Source organism: Oxyura jamaicensis, chromosome 6 (genome assembly GCF_011077185.1).
Source record: "Oxyura jamaicensis isolate SHBP4307 breed ruddy duck chromosome 6, BPBGC_Ojam_1.0, whole genome shotgun sequence".
Classification (NCBI taxonomy): Eukaryota; Metazoa; Chordata; class Aves; order Anseriformes; family Anatidae; genus Oxyura; species Oxyura jamaicensis.
The window spans coordinates 9,540,261-9,568,124 of record NC_048898.1 but is presented as its reverse complement, the minus strand read 5'-3'; the positions used below and the strand labels follow the sequence as shown (position 1 = coordinate 9,568,124).

Below are 27,864 nucleotides of genomic sequence, written 5' to 3'. Positions count from 1 at the left end.
AGTTTGGGTGTCCCTCCTTGGCATTTGCATAGATTTGACTGCTCTAAGTGCTTCAGAGGAGCTGCAGCACTCTCTGTCTTAGCCTGCCTGCAGTAAGGCATGTTGTTTCATTCTGATTTTGTAGGCTTGTATTTTGCAAGCGTGTCATGAGATCTTTCATGTGGTCATGGTTTACAGTATTTCTGCAGAAATACGTGATACACTGTGATCCACAATGCAGTGTGCATATCTGTTAAATACTGCATGAACACCAAAGCCATAGAGAACATAAAATATTGAATCTGAACAAACAGAAGGCTCAAAATAGGGAAATGCAGGGCTTTTTACCTGTAGGTTGCCAGTTCAAAAACCAGCTCAGATGAGTGCCAGCATGACAGCGGATGTAACTTTGTGGGAGTCCACTGGCTGAAATGAATTACATCACCCAACTAGTTGTATCACACAAGCCACAGTTCTTTGTGGCACTGTTAAGATAGATCATTGTTTCTGTAGAACAGCCAGGGTTTAAAAAGACTCGGAGATCATGGATTTTACAGACATGTCTAAGACTGGGGCAGAGTTTGAAGACTTGAGTATCGCACAGATGTTTTCATTCTCCCTGCAGATTAAAGCAGCTTTCCTTCTCCAGGAAGACTGTGCTGGCACTTCTTACAAGGGGTGTGAGACAGTGGTGTGGCTGTGCTGCCCACCCTGAACACCTTTCTCTATGGCTGCCTGATCTTTTCTGAGCGCAGTGCCACACCACCTTGGGCTCACTACTCAGTGCCTCCTGCTGTGGAAGCCTCTTCCTGACCTGTTCTTACTCCTGGCTCTTCTTTACTGTTCTCCCACCATTTGCCTTTAGTTCTGGGGGCTGTTCCTGCCTGCAAGGGAGCTGTCTCTTAATCTCAGGAGATGTAAAGCTGACATTCATATGACCTTGACATGCAAGGCCCATAATGAGATCTTTTCCATAATGACTGCCCTTTGCATCTCTTGCCTGGACTTGTTCTTTGTTCCTTGCTTTCTTCACCTGTGAATTCATTACTCATATCCGCTGCACAAAAGCACAGGTTCTTATCTCACTCTTGTCATCTTTACTGACTTTATCAGAGTCAAACCATCTTGGATGCTTTGATATGAACATACCCTTACCTATGCCTTCAAGAACACATCTGTTTTATTACAGTTCTTCTGTAGATGCCATTTTGTAACAAACAATGCTTTCGTTCCTCCAAATCTCAGCTACAGTAACAAATATAGGTGTCATATTTTTATTATGGTTTCATAAAGCCTGTCCTTTAGGCTGTAATGGAGAGGTTAGAGTACTGATATCTAATACAATAAACTGCTGCAATGAAAGATCTTCAATGTATGAATTTTGGAAAGTGACAAAATCTGTGTTAATTTATCTATCTCCTACTTGATAATGAGGAAGCTGAAGACACAGCCACCACTAATGGGTACAGTTGCTTCTTTTAAGGTCATAGTGTGGCAGATATACATAGGATTTAATGCCCCTAAGACACAAATTCTAAAAAAAAATATGTCAAATCATTCCTCCTTGTGTATAACTAGCGTGAGAGCTGTTGATCCATGGGCAAGAGAGCAAGATTAGAAAAAAATAGTATCTGGTGGGTGTCGGAGGAAACTTGTGGCTCCTGGGCTGCAGTTGCCACAGGTGTTGTATATATACAGATATGAGGGTGAGGGAGATCTGAGTGTCCTTACACAGCTGATGAAGGACACCATACTAATCTCTCCCCCTTTTCTGCGTGTGAATCCACATCTTGCAAGCCTAGGGGAAGCAATTACACATCAAAAAGCCATGAAGGAAAAGAAAAACACCTTAGAGATAGATCACACGTGGATTTTGCCAGCCCAGCAAAATGCATTTTGTAAGGAACTAAAAATCATCATCAAAACAGCTGGCTTATTTACTCTGCCAGGTTCACGAGCAAGAGAGGCTATTCCAAGGGATGGCTGTAAAACTGTTTTTTTAGAAACCGCAAAACTGCTACACCTGTGGTTTGCATCTATTTTGTGGCTAAAAGTCACATTTGTTTAATGACTGGGGGGAGAGCTGGGGGACATAATGGCAAAAACAGATTTGATTTCTCTCTTTTTAGCTGAGCCTGGGCAGGCAGAAATGGGCACCTCTGCTGTTCATCGTAGAGCAGACAGGCAGAGGCACAGAGTACTTTGGCATCTAGTACATCCGCCGCTTGCCTAAATTTAAAAGCAAATGAAATTTGTAAGAGCACTACAAGGAATTCTGAGTGGATCCCATTCCTCTGCTGTAAGGTTGTTATGCGGCACAAAATTAGGCAGCCTCAGCCAGCAGCTGATGTCGCCAGCACACATGAGCCCTAAATACTGCACAGGCTGGAGGAAATTCCCCCATTATTCTCCAGCTTGTCTGCAGGGGTAAAACAGCAGCAACAAAAAGGTAATAAAATTTGGAGACTGGAACGCAGCTTGTGGCTGCAGCCTGGAAGCCCCCACAGTGCTGGAGGCCAGTGCTGGGCCGCTGGGCCCGCCTCAGCGCACCACAGGAGAGGGGGGCTTTTTGGTGGTGCCTGGCTTTAAGCAAGGGGAAGAGGAGAGTGCATGTGCCACATGGATAGTGTAGAGTATGTTGTTGAAGAGAGCTGGCAAAAAGGAGAGTCTCTAGAGAGTTGAACAAAGGGAAGGGTGTTCCTCACAGAACAGGTGCCCCCTTTGGCCGTGAGCTCTCCGTGAGGTGCGGTCTGAACGTGTGGAGGTCAGTGCAGTACCAGCCATAGAAATGACTAACTTTGGCCAGTAATTTATACCCGTTGTCACACCACTGCATCCTGCAAAAGCAGTGGCCTTGTGTTTGTGACATTGGTGCTGCAGCGCTGTGGAGAGGCAGCAAGTGCCTATGCCCTCACATCAGCATTGGGTGGAGGAAGAATTAGGCTGTGTCTTAACCTGGGCCTTATTTTAATTACAGATGTCCACCTGTCCTGAAACGAGGAGGCCACAGGCACCCTGGGAAGGCTAGCGGTCCTTCAGGGCCCCACCTGGCAGAACACGAAGTGCATGTGAAGGACTGAAGCTGCTGCAAGCAGCCGGGCTGATATCAGCCTCTCCCCTGCCTTGGGGAGCACCTTCATCCTGAGCTGCCCCTCGGAAGAGCCCAGCATGGAGTAAGTGTCCTCACTGCATGTCTGCTGGAAGATCCAGGGTTGTTTTGGTGCTATGTGAAGGCAAGAAAGCAGGTATGTGGTTGCGTGACTGCGTGACATTGCCACCAGCTCTTCAGCGGCACTGTGTAAGTAGCGGTCTTTCTGTCACAATGGTCGTGTGGCCTAGCAGCTTCCTGAACACGTGGGCTGGGTTGAAGTGAGATGGAAATTTCAGGGTTTCAACAAAAATAAATACTTTGTTTCATGTCAGGTTGAAGTGTTTTGTTTTGTTTTTAATTTTGCATTCTATTCAGGTTGTTTGACCAGTTGGGGGATTGTCTGTTGTTTTTTTTTTTTTTCATCTTTTTGAAATAGATTGACTTTAAAATGGAAAATAACATGCAAAACCTTTTTTTCTTCCAAGAAAAATGATTTCATATGTATTAAGAGAAACTCTTTTTTTCCCTGCCTTCGCTCGTGTAAACAATTAACTTAAATATATATGAACATAAAGGTAGTCCATGTTGTCTCCTATGTCCTAAAAACTTCTTAGAGTAAATCTTGCTGTTGGTTTTGGTGGAAAAAAATGTCCATCTCTTCCCTTCAGTCATGTTTTCTTTATTTACTGACTTGTGCTCTGGGAGCATTCAAGTTCACTTGAGGCTACCTATACCTGTGAAATTAAGCGTGTGTCTGTCTGAATAATAGATGTTCTTTCAAAAAAACATCAAGAAAGGTTTTCAAACCTTTTCCACAAAAAAGAAAAAAAGCTCAGTAGTTTTTTTCATTGAAACAAAAATCCGAACTTCATTCAGCATGAAACATAGTATTTCTTTATATGGTAAAAATATTTATATTTATATTTCTTTTGTTTTATTTTAAATAAGGCTTACACAATTTTGAAAAAGTTAAAATCACAAAACAACTGGTTTTCATTTAGAAAACACGCTCAAGTGCATTCACCACATTTGCTGATGGTGTTGAAAGCATTTTTCATCAATGACACATTCAGAGGAACTATTTTATTAAGCCTTGCATCTTAAAACCTTTTATACTTCGTATGTGATATTTCCTAGCATATTGAGCCACAGATCATGAACTCCTGTGGGCGGTAATTAATTTCACTTTGTGCCTGGTACAAGTTGGTCATTCATGTTAAATGGGAAGCAAACCAATAAATGCTTTGATCAGTTTTTCCGGAACATGCTTACAACCACCTGAAAGTGGTTCATCAAAATGATTTCTCTGACAATATCTTAATCTCTCCTTCCAAGTTTCCTCAGCAATATTACAGTCAAGAATTCAATAATTCCATCTATGCACCCAAGCAAGGCTTTTAAACTTATTTTTGGATCTTATATTTTCATAACTGAACATCTCCCAGGCAAAATTTAAGAATAAAAAATGGTAGGATTTCTAAGGTATTTAGGTTTGAATTCTTCTCTTGCTTACAGAGAGGAGTCTTTTTCAGGGGGTGTAGTGATAGGACAAGGGCTAACAGCTTAAAACTAAAAGAGGGTAGGAAGAAATTCTTTACTGAGAGGGCGGTGAGGCACTGGCACAGACTGCCAAGAGCAGCTGTGGATGTCCCATCCCTGGAAGTGTTCAAGGCCAGGCTGGATGGGGCTTTGGGCAACCTGGTCTGGTGGGAGGTGTCCCTGCCCATGGCAAGGGGCTGGATCTAGATGATCCTTTAGGGTCCCTTCCAACTCAAATTGTTCTATGATTATTTATGGAGATGCTTATGAATGTTTCTCACAAAACCACTAACAAAATTATACCGTTTTGACTACCAGAAAACATTGAGGTGAAAATTCTGTTCTCATCCAAAATTTTCAGCTTTATGTTAGGAAGAAAAAATTTGAAGGGAATAGCTGCTCTAATGCTTTCATTTCAGAAGTGTTGCTTCTCTACTGTGTCGGTCTGTAATAGTGTGCCTGCACACTGAAGATGCAGAAGATTTAATGATATATAAAAGCTGAGGTGGGATGATAAGGACAGAAAGATTGATAACAATTGTTGCTACTCTGAATTGTTGTACTTAATAGATTTATTTTTTGAACAATGGATGTCAGGCAAATAATAAGAGTGACATGATACCGAACAATTTCCCTGTACTGGCCAGATAAGCTAGAAATGCTGGTAATTCAATCTATGGTGTTTTTTTTTAATTGACTTTTCATGAATAAAAAAAGCAATTAGAAAAGGGAGCAGAGAACTTGGTAACAATAATGGCTGTTAGGACTTCAAAGAACTGCCACACTTTTCAACTTTGAAGGAAGTAACGTCTTGCGACAAAAAGGAGAAAATTAGGGAATGTAATGCTTGTTCTGCTTTAATGATGTGTTGTAGTTCCTGTGCTGTTTTAATAATCATATCATGCTTACCATTTAGCGTTAGGCTGAGCTGTGGATGTTAACAGTGGTTAGGCTCTCCTGGAATGTCAGTCACTGCGGTGCATTTCATGCAACCTGGGGACTTGCACTCCATTTGTGTAAATGGGAAAATACCTCTTTCTTGGAAGCAAAAGCTGAGGGAATCAGTGGTGGGGCCTGCTCAGCTCTGATTAGATAAGGCTTTCAGAGCACCTGTGAAAATCCAGCATAGTTTTAGTGTCACATATGCGCTGCGATGGTCTGACAGCAGAGCACTGGACAAAGAAGCTGCTATAGACTGTCGGTTTCCCATATATCCCTATATAAACATCCTCAGATACTAGAGCAAGTTTCGTTCCTGTCGTTTGTCTACCACTTAGATAAAGACTGAGCAACAGCAAAGTAGTGAGAGAACCACCAGGCAGGAAAAAACACTCCTCTAACAGCTGACTGCCGGGGAGGAGCAGCAGCAGTGGCTGTGAGGAGAAAAATAAAAAGATCCCTGGAGAAGGAGAAGTTGAATGTGGGGTGTTCTGGGGGGTGGGGGGAGGAGTGGGTCTCACTGTGCCTTCCACCTCAGGTGACTGACATGCTGAAAGGGTGACTTCTTTTAGAGATGCACATGTCTACACCAGCAGCCAGGATCATGGCATGCTTTGCTTAACTGCAGCTGACTTCAGCGACCACAGGGCTCTTATAGTTGTGGTTTTGCACGCAGCCAAAGGGTTTGTCTTGACAGGGGACAGCAGATTGACACCTACCTGAAAATGTCCAAGCTGGTGATTGCAGTTATAGAAACGCTGAGCACGGGTAGTATGTGTGGTCTTGCACACTAACAGGCTCCTTTTGTGTACTGTCATTGGCTCACATCCGCAGCCTGCCTGACACTGGCAATAAATAATACCAGCTTACCCTGAGATATTTTCAGCTACGTACATTTAGGTACATGACTTTGTTTCTAACTATAATTGTGAGGGTAAAGGGGTTACAGTGTGAATCAGACATATTGTGGATTGTTCCTTCTTGTATTTAAAATACAACAGGAAGGCTTTTTTTATTTCTTTTGGTGTTGCTAATATTGAAGTAACGTAGATATTTTTATGCACTGGAGAGCTATTTTTTTTCTTATTTTTTTACTTTCAAAAACTTGTCAAAAGTTGCTTGCTGTGACTTTTCCTTTTCTAAATTTATTTGGCGCCCATGAAAGCTGTCGGATGAACAGTGTTGCGTATCAGATCACAACCCAAGCAGCACGTAGACTTTCTGCATCTTGCATGTGTTTTTTGCACTGTATTTCTGGGAGAAGGGGAATTATTCACAATGAATCATTTATCTGACAAATTTTGCCTTTTCTGTTAGTCCGGAAATTGCCCAAGCAATTTTGAAGCTCTTGGAAGCTAATGCAAGTTATTTTTTTAAGCTATCCACTGAATGAGATCTGTGAATAGCACTTTGTCTGAAGATTGTACTTGATAGTCAAGACCTAAGATTACAGTTTAAATAGTTCAACTCTAATAGGTTAGACTTAAAATGATCTAAAAAAATGGCACACTTATTTGGACTTTTAAAAATTCATGGGTATAGTGCTAAAAACGCATAAATGTGTCTGAAGCAGAACCTGAGAAATTAAGACACAATGCTGCTGCTTTAGCATTTCACTCTGAATTATGCAAAAACCAATCTGACCATTTTGTTTTTAAAGGTGAACTGCAGTGTTTTAAGGGGCTGGGTTTTTGCTGGGGTATCTGCACATTTTGGTCTGTTCAGATACCGTTGCTCAGAAAAGGGCCACACCGTCCATTTGCCATGAGCACCATTGGCGACCTCACCAACGAGGCACTGGAGGCAGTGCCAGACTTGTGCACAGCCGAGGAAGGTTCAGGGAGACATTCCTCAGGCCTTCCCTGCACAGCGTGGTTTATGGCCTTGGACACAACCAAAAGCAGGACCACGGTTCCTTTTGGACCGATCGTCTGATGGCAGTGGCTCAGAGAAAGCTGTGCTGTGGTGTGCCTGTAAGTCACCCCACCCCTCCGGACAGACAGGAAACAGCACCTAGGGGAGGCACAAGTATTGGGCAAGTGCTAAACAATGCAACTGGTGTCACCTCTATATTACACTTTCTAATTACAAATCTCCTTAAGCCCTTATAGCTTTATGTCTTCAAAGTGCTGTGTGAATAACTAATTAAATGAATTAATCATTAATCCACCTGGCATAAAGAACAAATGTTCCTTTGAAGTGATAGGACATTTCCCAGCTCCTCTTTTATTACAGAGGAGGAGAAGGCGACTAAATGGAGAGATGCATAATTGGAAGGACCTTCGCCGGCTTGGCTGAAGGCGAGTCCTAGTGCTTACGGTGCTTCAGGACCTATAAAGATGTTTCCTTGGCATTCCCTGGCAAAATAGAGTCATCCGTCATGTTCCTGCAAGGCAGCCAAGTCAGGGCAGCCAAGTCTGCTCCGCCTGGTGGGGGGCACGGCTGCTGGAGCCCTTCCAGCCAGCAGAGCTGGGACCTGGTAACCAGACGTTAAACAGCTTCTTTAGCCTTGCCTTGGTTTTTTAGCTTCTTTTGAAAGCACAGATCAAGCTGGAGCATGGTTCCAGGTTTCCACAGAAGCCTGGGAAAATCTGTAGACAAGCTTGTTGCAGTCTCGACATCTCGTATGCTGTTTGTACCCTCAGTAAATGTGTGCGAAAGTGAGGAGACCTGTGAACGTGAAAATGCAGATTTACAGTTCCATGCTGCACTAGGCGGAGTGGCACAGAACTTCATAGCTTTTATAAAAGCTTTGCTTTCAAATATATTTGTCAGCTGGGGCCTGACACATTTTACTTGTCTTTCCTGTCCTCTGTACAGTCAGCTGCTGGGCTCTGAATCTGCAGCCAGGCAGAGCACCGTGTGTGGGAAGCTGGGTGGCAGCTTGCTCTTCTTTTGGTATTTGTTACCTACAAGTCCTGACTAAAGCAGGACAGCTGGGGTTAGTGTGTCCAATGTAACGTTTTCCTCTCTTTGTCTCTGAATCTGTCTAAATTCTACCTGTCCTTGATGGTGTTTCTTTTGGCTTTTATTTGTGTGTTATGTGCACCTGCAAGTGCACATTCTGTTTTTCTCTTTCTGTGGTGTCATTACACCAGTGGGAGTGATCCTGGACCAACAGAGGTGTGCAAGTAATTCACGGCGGGAGAAAAAGGAAACAGCGTGGCCTTGCTGAAAAGATGTGTACCCCACCAGTTACCCCACTGATGCCCATGTCATTTGCGTAGTGAAAGAATCCAGTCTGAAATGGGAAAGCAAACATTAACTGCATGCTTACTGAGAGTTATTACGAACAATGGTGCAAAGGGAGAAGGATTTCGGGTACCTTGACCATGTCTAGCTAAATCCTTAACTCCTCCAAAAATACAACTTCTATAATGCTGAGAGGTTTAATCCTAAAAATGGCTTTTAAAAAACAATCTCCGTGCTTAACTAGGAAAAAAAAAAAAAAGCTGTCAAACTCATGTTGGCTGATGCTGAGGCAGGGCAAGGTGGCGGCTATAGGGGGACTGAGATGGGCAGGGATGAGTTCTGCTCCTCCTTCCCTCCTGCGGCCCCTGTCGCAGGGCCCGATGCAGGAGGGCTGCGCGGGCTGGGGGAGCTGCGGTCCGGCCATGTGCAGCCTCTGGGGAGGGGCAGTGGCAGCGGGGCTCCCGAATTGCTGAAGTCTCTGACAGCCAGCCTGGGAGCCGCCTGCGGTTCTGGCAACCGCTTCTCTTGAACCAAACAACCTGCCACCAGCGGTGACCTGAATTATTTATTATTTATTTCTTAAATTCATAAACATAAATGCAGCCACGTCTGGGACGAGGCAGGGAAGTCACCACACGATAAGACCAGTACCACACAGTGGCCTCTGACAAAGAAAAATGCTGTCAGTTGAGATAACAAAACACAGACCCTTTATGGAAGACAAAGGACAGCCAACATATTTATATTTTGCTCAGTGTGTTAGAGATGTGACTCCTGAGGATCTCTGGGCTGTCAGGATTGGTGCTAGGCTCTCTAGGGGGCTCCCCTTAGAGGACGGCTTGGTTAAATGACTAACGTTGGAGGATATCAGTCTCTCCTATCTGCATATAGACACAAAATACTGCGAGATGCAGAGTACTCCCTGATTGAGCTAAGCAGTAAAGCATGGGGACAGATGACACATCTGAAGTGAAGCGCTGGTCCAGAGAAGCCACCGAGTCAGCTTGCTTGAGGTGTCTGCAGAGATGCACTTCTGTGCACTCATTTGAATGCAAAACCCCTGGAAGTTATACTTCACTTGTTCTGCTTTCCTTTTCCCTGGCATTTCACTGATATTTCTTTTTACTCGTAGTATTATTCTGACCTGCCATCTGCAGATTTTCTGAGTCTTGAACAGTAGCTGTGACTTTGCTGTGGGAACTCTGAAACTCATTAACAGAAGGACTTGGCTTTAAGCAAATGTCACATCGCATTAATGTAACTCTTGGACACCAGTTCACTCTTAGCTTGGTCCATTCATCTGAGCAGAGCTTAAAATACCTCCTCGCTGCATCACAGAGATGTTCTGATGAAGCTGATTACTTTTGTCTGCATTTGTTTTGATTGATAACTCAGGCAATTATTAGCATTCTGCACACAGCAGGAGCTTTTCTCGGCTCTTGTCAGCAACAGAGGACAGTGGTGAAGGGGAAGGGAATTTGTAAGCAGCATACTAGGGAAAATAACCTACAGGGTCTGAAAGTATTAATGAGAAGAAGTGCTACTATAATTAGATGCTGTGCATGTGTATGGTACATACATATTACATTATGCTCTGCTTGAGGTGCAGCACTGGAATCTTGCAGTAATCGAGATGAAGATATCTAAGGTGTGCTAGCAGCCTGCCACAGCATGACTTGCATCTGCCTTTACAGGTGGAAGGAAAGGGAGAACAGAGCTTTGGCATTTTCACACATAACCACTGAATCCTCTGTAATGGCTCTTCCTGGACCACCTGTTAATCCTTCATTTATTATAATGACTGCAGAAACAGCCAGGAACCCTAGTGTTCTGCAAAGGTTGCTAACGTTACCCTCGGAGCTCATCAGAAGGGTATATCTTAAAACACCAGTCTGATTGGCAGAGGAGCAGGAGAGGGTGAGGAGGTTTCAGCCCTCCCCAGTGTACCAGTGGGTACCCTGCTCTAGCATTGTTTGGCATGCTTTGTGCCCGGAGTGTCCGCACAGCCTCTTCCTCCTCCTCCTCCCCCCTGTTCACATTGGAGGCTATATCCATCCCCGATGCCAACACTCTGGCAAATAAATGTTCAATTATAGTATCAAAGGAATATTAAAGTCATCATGGCAGAAAACTGAAAAGCAAATAAACCCTTACTATGCCTGATGTATGACTCTAATAGTCTGAATTTCAAAGCAGGCTAATATCTCTTGATAATCTGGATGCCTGTTTTGGGCCAGGAGCCACACTGAAAATATCCCCAAGTTCCTAGACAACAGGAACAGCAGAGAAAAATTAAAAAGCTATGAATACATAAATAGGTAGATGGAAAGCATAGCTCTTGATCCCAACCTCCAAGCAGTAGACTAAGTAGGGATTGTGTTTTCTTGGCTATGGCGGGTATGCACAGTAAGCAGGCAGCAAATGAAAGAAGCACGATGAGTTCTTCAGGGGATTTGAATAACTGCAGAACACTGAGGTTATTCCTAAAAGAAAGCTTAGCTTTATGTTATGACCGGACTGACGCCTGCTGCTTTTTGTTTAAATTGTGGTCCTGGTTGTGTTATTAAAGGCACGAGGTCATCTGAGAGGTGGCTGTAGCCTCAGCTTACTGACTGCTCAGCAGCTTCAGAGTGCGCTCCAGCTCAGCATGTGTAATACAAAGAGCTCCTGGGCCTCACATCTGGCTTCTGCCTGCTTGTGGACTTCATAGTTTCCTTCTCAAGGTACATTGGGGCTTGAGGGTCTTCCAGGACTCAGCCTGGAGTGTGGCCTCTGCCTCCTGTAAGCACAGTCCTGCCTCTGGTTTGCCATGAGATCTAAATCACTGAGACTTAGTTTTTCTTCACAATCTCAGACCCCTGTGGCTGTGGGAAACAGCTGTTTTCACTTGAACCTGTGAAGTTCGCTGCCGTAGCTACTGCTAAAATCAGTCTCTAGTTTCATGGAGAACAGTGGGATTTAAATCTGCCATTTGGTCCACGCTGGGGCTGGTTTGCTCAGTTATGTTTGGAAAGCCCTTGGCCAAATGCACGGGATGTATGTGTGTGTGCGTGTCCTCTCAGTTTCACTTATGTAGCAAATGGGTGGTAGATTTTTTTTTCTTACTGTTTACTATTTTTTCACGTGACATGGCACAAATCCTGCCACCATTTGTGACAGTTATGAAAAGACATAATGAAAATCCTTGTGTAAAAACCAGGATTTGTGTTTAGGGACATGAAAAGTGGTGAAAGGCGCGTCCAAATGAGGAAGATGTCTGAGGTCTTGATGTTCCTCCATGGTTACTAACAGGATTGCACCTCGTGGGCTGACAGCCCAAAGTTAATAAAAGGCCAATGAGGATCTTATCGCAAACAAGCTTGTTTGGGGACAGGAAGCGAGTGTTTGGCACTGGCCTGAATTGTAGGGGACTCAGGTGACGGTTTGAATGAGTCATTGATGTGCTGTTCCACTAGGGAAATTCATACAGTCCACTATCAATTTCCCCTGGTGTTTACAACCCTCATAGGGTTTCTGGCATTGGTTATTCATTACCAGGCAAAAAGAATTTGATTTTCATACTCCTTAAGTGAGACAAAGTTGGAGAAATGAATAAAACAAACAAGGTCACCTCTTGTGGATGGTTTTGTTAGTTACTTTCTGTGCAAGTGAAATGGAATCTAGTAGCTGGTTTTCTTATTTCATTGCATCTTTGCCTCAAATTAATGTGTTTTTGTTTGTTTTTTGAAATCTATATAAAAGACAGAACATAGGGAGGAAACAAGAAAAAGGCATAGTTCCCTTCGGAGGGAGCATTAATCTAGTGGTGCACAATTGCTGACTTCTGCTGGGCTTCCAGCTCCACAGTTTGGTATTGATATGTATTCTTTTGGCATTAATGCTATTGTTAAACAGCTGTCACTGGGGTTTTTCCAAAGTGGGGTCTTATGTGTGCCAGAGTAGGTTTCTTTACGCTTTTGCTGTGCTATGGTTAATGATACTGCCTGAAAAATAGTCTTTGGGATGACTGCCCAGCTCTGCTTAAATGTGACCATCTCAAGGGGAAGTCATCATGCAGCAGCGCTCTGGATGAATTTTGTACCTTCTAGTGAAGTATGAAGCATCTCGGTATTAAAGTAAATCTGAGTTGTATTCTCCTGAAACAAGAACTTAGAAGAAAGTAAGTTCTTAGGGACTTGACTTTTTTTTTTTAAAGCTTTCCAATTTTTGAGAAGTTCCTAATAAGTCACATAAGCCAGAAGATTCTGCTCTCACAGAAATGTGTAGGGCAGTTACCTAAAGAGAAAATTCCTGCTAGGATGCACTGGCTAACTAGAAATTAATGGTGTCACTAGGCACCTGATCAGTGTAAATGGCAAGCAGGTAGAGGATTTTTATTTTTATCTGAATTCTACTGAGAAAAAGTCACAGGGAAGAACTGGTGTTATCCACTCCATGGTTCTCCTATAAAAACCACCTTTAAACTGACCTTCTCAAGTCCGTTGTCAGTTTACATAGGTCCACTGCGAGCTACTCTTCCTGGCCTGAGTTGGGTGGAGTGATTGCTGTTTGCCATCAGTGACCACCATGTGGTAGTTTGTGAGAGGACTGTGACTGGAAAAAAACACGTTCTAATCCTAGTCCAGGGGACGTCTTCTTTGGGCAGTGCTGCATTCAGAAGTGAGGGATCGGGCTCCAAACCTGGTGCAAGGGCTTCTTAAAGAGATCAGAGAGGAAGAAGGAAATATGCTTCTTCAAATATAGCCGATGCATAATCTGTTCATGCCATTAGATGTCTCTTAAAGCTAATCCTCTTTCTTCCTGGTGGCCTGAGAAAGTACTAGGAGAAAGGCAAGGAGAAGGAAAAAAAGAACAGGAGGTGGCGTGGGGAAAGAGAGGAAGCATCTGATGATAGTGTTCCTCTACTGCTATAGATAAGTTGGTATCTCCCATGAAATCCACTGTTCCAAAAGCAAGAATGGAGTGTTATTCTCTTGCAGAAAATGGTCAAGATTGCAAGTCCCATTTAGACAAGGAAGATAGGCTCTGCCTTAAGACACAATAATCCTTTATGGTAACCTAAGGGGACTTGATGATGAGAATAAAATGTTCTTAAACACCAGCCTCTCTAGCTTTGTGTGGAAAGTCACAATGGAAATTTCTGGTGGTCTGTGTGTGCTGGCTAATACTTTCTAATGTCTCCTATCAGCAGAGTTTAAACAGTGCTTATGCAGAAACCAGAATTTATTGAAAGGTGTTAAATTTGCCTGCTTTATTGAAAAAGAAAGCCAGGATTTGGGTTTATTCTCTTGATGTACATTAGGGACAAATAATTAAGTGAAGGAAAGCATGTGCTTCAGTAGATACTATGTAATCAAAAGGGAAACACTGAACAGTAATAAATCTTTATTGATTTGGTATATCTTGAAAGTGGATGTCTTTTAGGAACAGAGAAGAACTAATCAGATCTAAAGAAACAAACACCTGGAGACTTCATGGTTAGGGTTAGTGGAAATATATTTGCATGCAGATCTGTTACAAAGCTCTGGACAAGACTGAGATCAATAATTTGATTAATTTTATTTTTTATCAATGATAAACTACTTTCATTTTTTCCTCTCCTACTGCTCCCTTCCTGTCCCTCCGCAACTCCCCCCCATGTGTGCACACACACTCCAGACTACTTACTCTAAACTCTGCCTCTGCATTGGTATCATACTTATCATGGTTTTGAATCTGCTTGAAGCACTTTTGAGATATCTTTGAAGTGCAACATGGTGAACATTTAGAGGGAAGCAGCTGTCCTCTGCAATAAAGGATTGGATTAAAGTAAAACGGGATAATGATTTCTCCTGATATGTCAGGAAAATATTAAGAAACAAAAGCCTTCCTTCAGCTGGGATATCATGCTTCATGAGGTGGCGTTTTTGGCACCCTCAAGCTTGTGCTCTGCTGGGTAGGATCAGCGTAGATGAAGATGTACGGATGAAACTTCCACGGGAGCTTGTGTTCATTTTGAACTTCTAATTTTTCTTCTATCAAGCTCTGTTTGTTAAACAGAGTTTAAATAAGAGTCAGAACATCAAATAACTGATGGCAAACACTAGAAAATTAAAAGCAAAAAGCACAATCACATTTCAGTTCATATTTCCTTGGAGAGCCTGTAATTTTCCCATTCAGTAAGACATTGCCTGACCCATCCCTTGTGCAGATTCATACAAAGCAAGGCTTGTCTTGGCATTTCTAGTTGTTCCCTGACTGTGCTGGGATGCTTGTTCATATTGGATCAATATCAGCCCAACAAACATCTCTGCTACCCCCACCCTGGAAAAAGAAAGACAGTTTTCAAAGAAGATGGCCCACAAAGGAAGAAGCGGAATGATTTCTGTGTATTCTGTTATGTCTCTTCTGTACCTTGCAGAAACAGAAATGGTATCTGAGATAGTGAACAGTGGGATTTAAGTGACAGTGCTATCCAGAGAAATGCAAGGTGACATGAGGAGCAGTTGGATTTGGTACCAGATAGTGAACAGTGGGATTTAAGTGACAGTGCTATCCAGAGAAATGCAAAGTGACATGAGGAGCAGTTGGATTTGGTACCTCAGTTCCTCGGGCTGTCTTTTCACTTACTGCTACTACGAAACTGGCTTCTGTCTTCCAAATAAGCAAATTGCTTTGATCTGAAAAATGCCAGGTAGTATTAGGCTTTTCTTAGGAATTAATCTAGATAAAAGAAAGGCTGCCTCTTTAGGCAAGGAAGTCTTGCATCTATAAACTACCACTCCTCATTCCATGTGGAGTGCTATAAAATTAATGTATTGCTGATAGCTTTATATTTTCATTTGCTTACACAGCAGTTACATCCCAGTGACTTCCCCAAATTGGGTATTAATGATTTACACTCTGCAATTTGTGTATCCGTTAAGTTCAGCTGGACAATCTGAAAAATCAAAGACCATGCCTTGGCACTCCCAGGATTTTCCTCTTGATTTACTGGTGAGTGCTCAGCGCAGCCTGGTTTGATGGCAGGCAGTACAGAAAGCAAGGCCCGCTGCAATATCAACCTAAGGCAGCGTTCGTGGACAGCCCTGCGAGCAGCAATGAAGAGGAGCAAGCTGAGCTTGGTCTTAAGACTACAGAAGGCATCAACCCTTTCAGGAGCATCCTGCAGAACCTCAACAGGAGCTGTGGGGTGCTGGGGAAAGATCTGGAAGGACAAGGGGGTGTCTCATGCTGGCAAACCCGCAGTGGTTACTTGTGCACTGTGGCGCTGGGGAAGCAGCACCATGTCCACTCAGTTCTTATTGGTTCATTCTCCTATTTTTCTCGAGAAACATTGCCCTTACTGCACTTGTGGTGATGTGGCCTGTGGTCTTCTCATTATTTCCCTGTGTTGTTTGGTAGGGAGACTTGGCATGGCCTCTGGAGGTTTGGGACACGCAGCTGTTGTGATGCAGCAGTTGTCTCAGTGCTAATGAGAATTCCCAAGTCTCTGGTTACTGCGTGGAGAAATGGAACGGCGTTCTCTTCTTCTTTTTTTCTCCCCTCTCTGTTAAAAACTGCCATCAGTGCCTGGAAACACAGAGAAATGCTGCTCAGGCTGATCCCTGAAGGGCAGCAGAGTTATCTGTTGGTCTCTGTTCAGTTAGGCAACCTGGACTAAACAGTTCTTCTGGAGGGCTTCTGCTCGTTGTAACAAGCTGGGGGAATTCACAACAGAGCTTTGCTAGGCCAAGCTTTGCTGCTCTCCTACATGCCCCCACCAAGTTTCCCAGGTAATCAGTCCAGCAGTCCCCCCGAGGTTTTGGGCTATGTTTCTCCACTGCTCTCCCTGGCACTGTTTTCTACCGAGAGCTCTCAGAGGCCCCGCAGGCTGCAGCTGGCCACGGGCACAGGCCCACGGGAGGTGCACAGAGAGCAGAGCAAGGCCTCCCTAGGCCTCCGGCCTCCCAGGAGCGTGTCCCCCATCCACCAGGCCACTGGCTGTCTTCTGGGAGGGAAGAGACTTCGTGTCCTGTACAACTGGCCAGTGAGATCTTGTGTCTCAACAGCTGACTGCTCACCCTCTGTTACAATGGGTGTAACCCAATTCTTCTGCTGAGGAGCAAAGAAAGATGTTTTAGCTGGAGCTAAGAAGCCAAAGTGCTTCACAAAAATACATAATGTGTGTGTATATATATATATATATATAAGAAAAGCTTCTTGAAATGTCATGTGTCCCTCTTAGTTAGATCGTTTGTACTTTCATTCACTGTGTCCTGGAAAGCCAAGTAACAGAGCTGCTGAGAATGAACAGAACAAATATCAAAAAAAAAACCTCTGCATTTGACTTCTTTCCCAGTGTGATTAACAACTTTGGTGCTGAAGTTACAAGAGGTTTCTGGCAGGCATGAGCCTCCTGGGCTCACTTCAGCCATGTGGTTGATCAGAGAGGAGCCTCCTCCCTGCTGGAGAGTTGCTTTCCTCCTGCAGTCTTCCTGTGAACTCTCTAGACTTGTTTTTCCTGCAATCAACACTAAGCTCTGTTTTCTTGTGCCATTCTCCAAGTAGAGATCTCGCTTCCTCTTGGCTTTAAATTAAGCGCCGAGTGCTGCTTTCATTCCTTTGAACAGGTTCTGACTTCAGCGGCTTGTTCCCCTCTTGGTTCAGATACGTGCTGTTTGCTGCTTCTGGGTGTCTGTACTCTCAGGGAATCCATCGCTAAAAAAGAAGGCGGCTCCATCCCAGCAGTAAGGCTCAGCTCTTGCCTGGCTGGGCAGCGTTGGAATGGGGAAGGATAATTACACTATGGGCTCTTCTGCAGTCCCTTACCTTACTCCACATGCTGCAAGAAGTGAGGCATGGAGATGAAGCAGAAACCACAACTTCCTGGTATTAGCGTTATTTGTATGATAGAAACCAAGCAGTCCTTGCAGATAGCTGTGCCACCAGTTTGTGAGCATCAGATGCAGCAGGCATGGGATTGTCCCTTTGCTTTCTACCAGCCCTGCTGTTCCCAGTCCCCCTCCCATGGCTCAGCCCAGTGCCAGACTAGACAGAGATATTTCTGTGCTTGCACAGCTTGTGCTGAATCCTCAGTGCAGAGGGATCCAGATATCACTGGAACAGAATACAAACTGATAATGATCCCCTCTATTAGTCCATTTAAAGCAGGTCAAAAAGACCACCTAATTGCCATAATCACCTTCTGGCATTGCCTATGCGACAAACCTTTTGGCTGTATGTATGGACATGTGCACAACAGGAGGCATTCCTGTCTCTCTTAACTGAGCTCAAGGATCAATACCTCTGTTTCACGTAGCTGCCATCTGCTGCAGCTGTGTCTGGTCACCGAAGGGTCTCGATCACTGATCTTACAGCGCCAGTGTGGTCGCTCTGCCTTTTCACACTGCCTTGCCGGTGTGACTTGCTGTGACTGGAGTGGCCTACAGAAACCACGCTGCTCGCAGAGCAGTCCGGTAGGCGAGCTAAGAGACCAGCTGCCTCATTTAGCCCCTGCCTTGAGGCAGGGTGAATTGAAAAGAAATTAAAATGTGTATGTTGATTCACGGAAAGGCTAAACACAATTTCTGAATAATCGCGCTAATCCGAGAGTTTCAGGGCCTGACGCTGTCGCCCTCCGTCATGGCACGTCTGACGTTATCTGCTGGTGGTGCCACTGAGATGAGCGAGGCTGTCAATTCCCGGAGTTCCTCTCCGTCCTGACCTTCGTGATGAGAGGACAGGACAGGGCGACTCGAGCTTGGGGCTCAAGGGCTCAGGCCATGCTCAGCACTTCAGTGTGTTCTCGCTTGCGCCTCATGGGGATGGGGAGGGACTTGCAGGTTTGGATCCTGCTGTGGAAATTCTGTGCTGCTCCAGTGTCCGACAGAGCTGCAATGCAGCCCGTAGCAGACTGCCATAAATTACACGTTGTCATTTTAATTACTGCTTTACCTTTAAGCTCAGAGTCCTTGTGGGCACCAAGGCAGCCTCCTGTCCGTCCTACCCCCTGTCGAGGCAGGAGGGAGCTCTGCCCTCGGGGGCCGCTGTGGGACCCGTGCCTCGCAGTGGCGTGCGGTGCCCTCACGGCGCGGTGTCTGGGAGCTGGTGGTGGGGCGAGCTGCGGTCAGGTGTGCGCCGTGCTAATCTCTGGGAGCCAGATGAGAGGATTTTGTGTCACAAGGCATTTTTGGGGGATCAAAGCAGTTATCAAAATAACTTACTTTTACCTTTAAATGAGAAGAAATGTGATAAATGTTAAAATGGCCCTTAATTCATGAGCCTCACCTCCCCGGGGTGTGATCAGCACAGATAGCCGGCTCTCCCCGTTGCTTGGTTACGCCGCACGAGCGGGCCGGGCCCTCATCTGCTTTCTGCCTTTCCCGAGCAGAAGCTGCGCGATGTGCAAGTTCAAAAAGGAGTGGCAGAGCGAGCACCTCCAGCTGCACTCCCGTCGCTCGGGCGCCAGCAGTGCCACACGCACCACGCTCGCTGTGCGAGGAGAGAGGCTGGTTCTGCTCGCAGGTGTAAGCCAGCAGGTGCTCTGCTGGAGGTAATGGCACGAAGCAGTGCGGGCGAGATCGGAATTGTGCCCGAAAGATTGATCCTTCAAGGGAAGTAATTTATTTTCATTAGGAGAGTAAGAGAGATTAGTGTCACGGTGGTGTGATAAACATAAAAGGCCCTGGAAGAGCTATCATGGCTCCTTAAATGTTGATTGTTTTGTGTGTTTTTGGTTTTTTTTTTTAAAAAAAGTGGAATACATCTTTATGCTGTAAAACAGACCTGATGCAAGGAGCTGTGTATTTGGGGAGCGTGCTGGCTCTCTTTCCCCTGCCCTGCCAAGGGCACGGTTGCACAGCGTGGGGGCAGAGCTGGCCCATGCCGCCTGGTGGGAGCTGCTGCATGCAGTGCCGCTCGGGCACCGGGGAGAGGAAGAGGAGGAGGAGGGGATGGTGGCGGTGTGAGTGGGCCCATCTCCCACCCTGCATCCTGAGTGGGCTCAGGGCTTTGTTCGCTCTGGAGATCTTTTGCTGACTGCGTGAATTTGCACACATCTGTCGCAGCTCGGTCCTACTGTCCAAATGCTTACTGAGAACTGTCCTGAGAACGCGTTCTTCGTTTGTCCTGAGAATGCATTCTTCAGTACATAAAGGTCTTGTAGGAAAGAAGGGGGGGGGAAATAGTTTTGTCCAAAAAGTACCTGAACTCAAATTCTTTTGTAAAAATTCTGTAATACTTGACTCTAAATATGTGTCTGGGTAGTGAGAACATTTTTCTTTGGAGACCTCCAATACTTATTGTCCTCACCAGCTATGAAGCCTGTAACAGCAGCTTTTTAGTCCTTCTATTTCATGGCTGGATCTTCAATTAAACCAAAATTAGAGGAAGATAATAAGCATGTTAGTTAATTCCCTCAGAGTAAGATGGGTTAAAGATTTTTTTCTTTTTTTTTTTTTCTTGTATTATTTTGGTTAGTTGTTGACACCATTTTTTTTATTATGGTTAGTTGATATTTTTTTTGGGGGGGGGGGGGAGGAGGGCAGAGAGGAAAGGTCTGCAAATAATATTTACAGCAGTATTTGTTCATGGTAATTTAGCGATGTGGATGAGAACTTCAGCTCCCCATGTCAAGTGGGGAAGGTGAGGGAATTGCTGGCAGAAGAGGGAGGGGATGCTCAAGAAGTGGTAGTATCAATGGTGGTAGGATTGATGCTAGGTTTTGGATGGCAAACAAAAGGTGCAGTTGTCTGGCAAAGGGGAGCTCTCCTAAGTACTCTCATTCTTCATTAGCTCTCTGGTGCTGTGAGAATTAGCAACTGTTGTCTTCAGCTCTGAGAGTGTCCCTGACACCGCAACTGTCACGTGAGCTGGGAATCTCTTTTGCAAAGTCCAGAGTGAGTTATTTCAGGGGATCTTGAGATGGACAGTTATCTTTTTCCTTTACCTGACCTTTGGCAGATGGTAATTACCAAAGCAGTAATTCCAAAGCAGCAGACTTACAAGCTCATCACAGGTATTTACAAGTATAGATATGCTCCCACCTCGGAATACGTTCTACTTATTCTCACAAACGTTTAATGTTGTGATCCCTGCTTTTACAATCCTTGTATTTAGATAAGCAGCCAGTCTTCCTGTATCGATATATAACTACATAATTTTCTGAGAAAACAGTTCCTTTCCTGACTGCTTATTAATACGGAAAAAGATTCACTTTTATCCTAGGGAACTAGACATTCTTCTGTGGTTACCTATAATAGTTAAGCTGTTGCATATTTAGCTAAAAATGCATAAGGACAGCAGGTCTCATTTTCACTTAAAATATCTCCAAGACACTCATCAGCAGGCTCCTTGGTTGAGAGCTTGTGCCTGGTTTTCAGCTGACGAGCTAATAAACATCCAGCTACGTGGGAATTAAGTGGGAATGAAATGGGCTGACTTGGTCCAAGTGGATTTTAAATATTTATCGCATTAAGTAGGGACAAAGTCTTCCTTTTCAGAGATTTTTTTCCCCATTTGATGTCAATGCATCCAGTCAGGAAGGTAAAGACCAACCTTGTAGGATCATCAAATGAACGGAGAGAAGGAAAATATATGCCAGTACAGGTTTTTTTCATAAATGGAAATCTATATATTTTTGTCTTTATTATGGCTTAACACAACTTCCTGCTTAATGTGGCAGAAAGTATGGGTCCTGGAATGCTCAGCGTAGCATTAAAAAGCACAATAAATAGTTAATAGTAAAGAACTTACCTGGGGTTAAAGACAACTCTTTGCTGACTAGGAGCACCCAGAGGAGGCCTGGGTGCCTTCCCACCTGGCTGCAGAGCTTGGGGCCGTGCTCAGAGCATTTCTGCCACCTGTGCCCAGAGGCCCTGGAGCAGTGGCCTCCCCACAGGTGCCTGTGCGGCTCCTCCAGGATGGGGGTACATGGAGGGCACTGGGCTGGGTCAAAGCTGCTCTAAGAGGAGCAGCAGAGCCCGAGGAAGCGAGTGCCTCCAGCTCTGTGCTCCATCCCTGGAGGCATGCCCAGACCAGAGCTTGTCATCCACACGCATCTCCCAAGTCCCCGAAGGTAATGTGTCTGGGGGAGAGGGGAGGATTAACATCTTACCACCACTGTAATTACAGCCCAAGAGGCATCATTTTGAAGCTAAGTGTCCCATGGGATAATATGCACACTATCCAGCAAGCGTTTGGCTTGTCTTCGTTAGGAGAAGTCCTTCAGGATAACCTGCTTGGTCAGAAATGGCTACACAGTGTGAGTACATCCTGAAGGAGGGATCATGCCTGTCTTGTATCTTTTCTGAGTAACATCAATACAATTTGAGATGCTTTTAAATCAATATGGATGATAATTAAATATTCTATTAAAAAAAAAAATAATTGATTTTCACCTGGAGGAGATTTCAATAAGGTCAGCAGGCGGGCGGTGATTAGTAAATCAGCTTTTGTTCACAGTTTACAAAATCTCTATCCCAGTGACTTGGATTTACAAATGCTTACAAATCCAGTTTTCCTCTAGGGAAAAGTGGCAGTCAGGATCTTCTGGGAGAGGCAGTTGGCTCTGCAGCTTATGTCAATGAGCATTGATTGACTACAAAGACCTCTGCTGATTTACACCTGCCAGCAGTCTGGCTTGGGAAATTGCTGTGAGACACCTCTATCTGTAACCTTGTCTGCTTGTTGCCTCTGAGACCACTTGGTTCAGGCTGTACAAATTGGTGTCCTTCCTACCCTGCACAGCTAGCGAAGACCCTGTGGTGCCTTTTCTAAATAAGAAGCCGTTCCTGATGGCCCTTGGCAAAAACATACCCTCTGCTCCATTGGTCTTTCCTGAAGTACAGCACCCACACCAGTTTTGCTGCCGGTTTGCCACTCCCTGCTTTGGCAGCGATGAGCAGGGATAGGCTGCCCAGCCCTGAAGTCCAGACACAAATAATGGCTTGCTGCCTGTAGGACAGTGCTTCTAGTTCCTCCACTTTCTGACCCCCATGAAGATGAGAAGTGCCACCAGCCACAGAAGCGTTTGATGAGGAGGGGAGGTATGATGAGCTGTGTGGATCTCCCAGGCCCCTACATCATTTTAAGGGTTACAGTAAAGAGCAATCTCCTGCTGGGCCTGGACAGTAAGGCCATGTGCCTGGAGGCAGATGTGGTCAGGCTGACAGCTGCCTTCTTGGGATGGTTCCTAAGCCATGATTTCTTCCAAGGGGATGGGGTCTGTTGGGTTGTGTTCAGTCCCCATGATCCACCCTCAGCACAGCCCAGGAGTCACAGCTAGTGACTCTCCAAGCTTGTGCCGCTGCTGGTAACAGGATGCCGAGAGCTGTTTCTGACCCCTTCTGCTGTCCGAGATTAGCAGAGCAAACGGCGATGCTTACACGTGCCAGTCTGGCCGTAAGATCTGGTAACTCACGCAGCAATGGGCTTAGTTCTCGGTTTCCCTTAGATAGTTGCATAGGCAGAACAGCCACAGGATAAGCAAGGCGTGCATTCATCAAACAGAACTTACAGGTCTGTGAGAATCAGGTGGAATGAACCAAGTCCAGATTTTCATGAGTAAGCCTAAATATTTCCTGTTCTGGCTCATCCTTTCCTAATGTTTCCACTAAACTCGTCATACTGCTGTGTTTTTTTTCCCTAAAAACAAAACAACAACAAAAGTCATTCTCCCATCAGCTTCAGTGCGTTTCAGATCTCCTGCATTCCCTCACCTAATTAGACAGAAGTGGTTCTGGGGAGAAAGATTTCTTTTTATCCAGGAAGGCTTATAAAACTGAGAATCAGTAATAAGAAAGTAATAGGCATCAGCTGCAGAAAGTTCTGTGATTTATGGAGAAATCTGAAGGAAGCCCCTCCCTGGATTTGTTCAAGGCCAGGCTGGATGGCGCCTAGAGCAACCTGGTCTGGTGGGAGGTGTCCCTGCCCCTGGCAGGGGGCTGGGACTCGATGGGCCTGAAGGTCCCTTCCAACCCAAACCATTCTATTATTCTATGATTTAGAAATTTGGTGGTGTCATGTCTCCACTGTTGCATCCTCACAAAATTGTATGAGTGTCAGAATACTGCACACAAGTTTTTCTCTAGAAAGTTTGTCAGGGGAAAACTCTAAATGAAGTGCTTTTAAAAAAGTACTGATGATAGCATGGGAAATAGAGATTAAAGAGGAAGGGTGGTGCACTCCTTGGGTTTTGTTTCATTCATTTATTGTTAACTGGCTTGGAGCTGCTGACAGTAGGAGATGTGTATAAACAAGCTTGGTGTAAACAGGGAAGCAGAGTAGGAATTGCCTCTGGAGGAGGAGCTTGGCAGAAATCCCAGCCACAAACTATTTGAACCAACTGCCTGTGCAGCTGAAAGTTGAATTAACACCAATAATGAGTTGTAGATGGGAAAGCTGTGCTGCGGTACAGTGCTGACAAACCTGCATTTAAACCCACAGTGCGCTTCTCTTGCATAGCTCTCTGTTGGTCTCTTGACAACTTCTTCCCTTCGTAACACACCCTGAAAAATGTCTAACCTTCCATCCCCCAGCATATGCGTGCTCACCACTCAACAATTGAAAAGGGGCCTCTTGAAGTTCTTTCTGCCGAGCTAGACGGGTTGTTCAGCTTTCTGAAGCACTTGGCAGCCACTTGAGAACCGCAGCTCCTGCATGCAGAGGTGGGCTCCGTATGGGGTTTGGGACACGCAGGCTGGGGCAGAGGGGCTGTGCCCACGCCGGGCTGGGGCGTTCCCACCTGCACCTTCTTTGTGGCACAGGGACTCGGACTTCAGCAGCTGCTCGCATGCAACAAAACCCCATGCGGCTCCTGGGGAGTTGTGTTGACTCCAGTAGATTTATGCTGGTGTAAATCAGGAGCCAAGTGACAGAAGAAGGCCATATGTTCTCCTGGAGTGCTGATTACAGGGGAAAGGAGCTGGATCAGAAGAAAATGATTGCACCCAGATTGTTTTCAATGTGTTAATGACTAGCTTAAGGCAGCAAATAAAAACAGAATCAGAGGTGATTTATATTTATGTTGAAATCCAAGTGGGTCTGGCCCTAGGCATTTGCATTTGTCCCTGTCTGGCACTGTGGCTGGCTCCAGACCTCTTGAACTGCAGGAAACTGCTGAAAGAATGAACTGAAAGCTGATTTGTATCTAAGAGCCTTGACTCTATCACATACAACATTAAGGTGTGCATATGGGAAGAACTGGGGGGCAGAGGAGGAATGGTCTATTTCCCGTGCACAGCAGTGCTTTCCATGTGAGTGCTGCTCTCAGCCCCAGAGCATGAGCAGCGTCAGGGTAGTTGGCCATATGCACAGCCAAAACCAACCGCCAGCTTGGGCAGTGTGTTGCTAGAAGGAAAAAGCCCACAGCACAGAGCCCCTTACTGTAAGGCTGGTCACAGCTGCTAGAGCAGGAGATAGAGTGTTTGTGACTGCATGAATTGGTATATGCTAGTAGGAGAGAAGCATCTCCTTTCTGTGAGCAGGCCTCACAATTGCACATCGCCTGTCTTCAATGGCAGGAGCAGCTCTACCTGACTCTGTGGCTGCCTCTGACTGTCACAGCTTTGCCATCCAAAAGTTTAGTTCTGCTTATGTGACCCTGCGTGGGTATGTCAGTGTCCTTCAGGACCATGAGACATAGAAATGCTTTCCCCCAGGGTGGAGAAAGATGGCTGAAACCCTTCCTATATGTGCAGCAATGCTGCAGCAAAATCATCATGTTAGAGGAATGTATGCTTTACCCAAAGGACATTTCCTCTTGCATTCAAGGTCACGAGGAAGAAATACTGAAGCCTGTTCCTTTCTTCCTCGCCCACTCAGCAACGTGCTGTAGGTGTGCGGTGACACGCTGAGTTCATAGTGCCATTTTACAGCTTCTTGTTGATGCATGCCACAGCAGAAGTCTCATTCGTGGATGACACTGATTGTATTGTAGATACTGATTCATCAGTCTAAGCCATGAGCATTAGTAATGAGTCTTTCCTACACGGTTCTTTTGATGGCTCTGATGTCTGATACCAGTGCAGTAAGCTGGCCTTGTCTGATGTAGGGTGGGTGGTCTCGATGGAGTGTTGTTCAGCTGAGGCCCCTCTGTGGGGCTCTGAAGGCTAGATGTGGGGGTTTAGAGTAGGTGTTCTACTTCAAGGGGGTTCTTAATTTATTTTTCCAGCAGTTCCTATTGAAATGCAACGGTCTATTATGAAAGGGCAGATAACTTCAGGGGGAGAAAGTGGTAGATGGGGTACGTGGTTGGTGTTTGTTGTTTTCAACTTGAGTGATTCTTCTCAATGTAGGTGTCAATAACTTATTCCAATTTCAAAGGTAAACCCCTGGAAACCAGAGTTCGGGGTGCATTAGAACAAGCAGTACTTTGGGGAAGGGAAAGTTAGCTGGTGGGAGGTCTGGGGCTCGCTAGTCCATTCTCATTTTGTTTGGGAATGCAGCGGGCAGCAAGGTCTGGGCTTCATGGTGAGCTGGTAAATTCCTAGTAGCCGTGAGGCACTTTGGGTGGTTAAGCTTTATGACCTCCAGGTTTCAGAGGCTTAGTTAGAAAACTGAAGGCCATTTCAGGGAAGGGTGGCGGTTTCCTCATGGTACAACTCCCACCTGCCTGAGTGGGGGTCACAGGCACATGCTAGTTTCTGTGAATCCTGTTTCCCAGAGTTGTTTATAATCTGAGAATTTCCCCGTGCCAAGAGACTGTTGTCCTCGGGCTCTTGCAGGAGGACTGAGTTCTTGACGCATTTCTCTTCATTCGCATGCTTCTTTCAACTGGTGTACGGGTGTCTTTGTGACCAGGTGAGGAATGTCCCATGGCAACTGTCTGTTATCTTGAGTATTTAAAAAGAAAAGGGAAAAAAAAAAAAAAAAAAAGGAAAGAAAGAAAAATTAGCCATGCAGCAGCCCCTGTCAGGAAACTGGAGGACACGGACTCCAAGAGAGATGTAAGACACAAAACATTGTAAGGGACAGCACCATCTGCTTTGTTGACAGTCACTTGTGCAGAAAGGACAAGGCACTGATTAATTTGTCAAGGACTTGTCTTAAGAGCTGTGAAAAGAAGGCAGATAGGTGTATTCACAATGCACGGGGGTGGGGGGGCAACAAGATGGTTGTCAAGACAAGGGAGAAGGGTGATCCGAGCTTTTAAAATGGGGATTTGGTTGTCTCATTTGGAGAATGGGACGGAGGCACTAAGTGACACTTAGCAGTGCTGCAAGACAGATGAAAGCTGTAAGTCGTTGCTGAGCAGCAGAACATAAGTACAGATAGCTATTTATGGTGCACAGTAGATACGAAAAAGAAAGTGCAGGCTGGCTGCTAACCCTTGGCTGATATGTTTTCTTTCATTTTTTTCCTCATTTCCCCGAATCCTATGAGGAAAAAATGCTGTGGTAACCTCCACTAATTGGCGGTGTTGCTGCCAGGTTCGCCATGCAGAGGGCTAAAGGAGCAGGAGGGATAAGTGACTGCCAGGGAGATGCGCTGGAGGGGTAAGACTTCCTGGTGGTCAGTGGGAGAGCTTTCACAGCTGCAGTCCACTTCGTTTCTTTTCCTCTGGCTCTGTGTTCTCCTAAAGCCATGCTATAAATGGAGGCAAGTCTTGTAATTAAGGAAATGAAAACAAGGCTAAAGGCAGTTTGGGAATGTCAGCCTGGTTAAAAGGCACAGACAGAACGAGCGTCTCTCAAAGGAAAGCTGCTGAAGTAGCCAGCGCCTGTGTTTGTAGAGAAGAATTATCTTCCAGCAGTTGGTGCCAGTACTTCAGATCAAAAGAGAAGTGTGGCCAGACATGGATGGGAAAGATCCCAAAATGTAGGGAAGCTTTTTGGAGGGATGACTTTCAAGCAGAGTCCTAACGATTGTATCGCTTCTACTGGTGGCCTAGAAATCATGCCTAAAAGAGGCCTGAGGGATAATAACTGGTGTTACCTGTTAGTTGTAAGTTGCACATTTATGGCATTAATCAGCTGTGTATCAATGCGAAGTGGCGGGTGAGGAACGCTGGCTCAAAACAGCTCATTTCTGGGCAGTTCGGGTCTTAATACCAGAGAAAGCTTATGGCAAGGGCCTGGTGCAGAGCTAAGTCTCATCTGGAGCCTCACATCTGAGGCCTCTCAAGAAGCTCTGTTTGGGGGAGCAAAGAAGGATGGAGGAAATGC

At 45.2% G+C, this 27,864-nt stretch overlaps 1 long non-coding RNA gene across 2 annotated transcripts in view; it reads left to right on the top strand.

The window, feature by feature from the left end:
* The window catches only part of LOC118169056, a 317,976-nt gene that overhangs the window by 236,703 nt on the left and 53,409 nt on the right, over positions 1-27,864 (top strand). For both annotated transcript variants that reach the window (XR_004751902.1, XR_004751903.1), the window contains exon 5: positions 2,957-3,277. This is a non-coding gene — a long non-coding RNA (uncharacterized LOC118169056). The remainder of the gene's footprint in view (positions 1-2,956; positions 3,278-27,864) is intronic.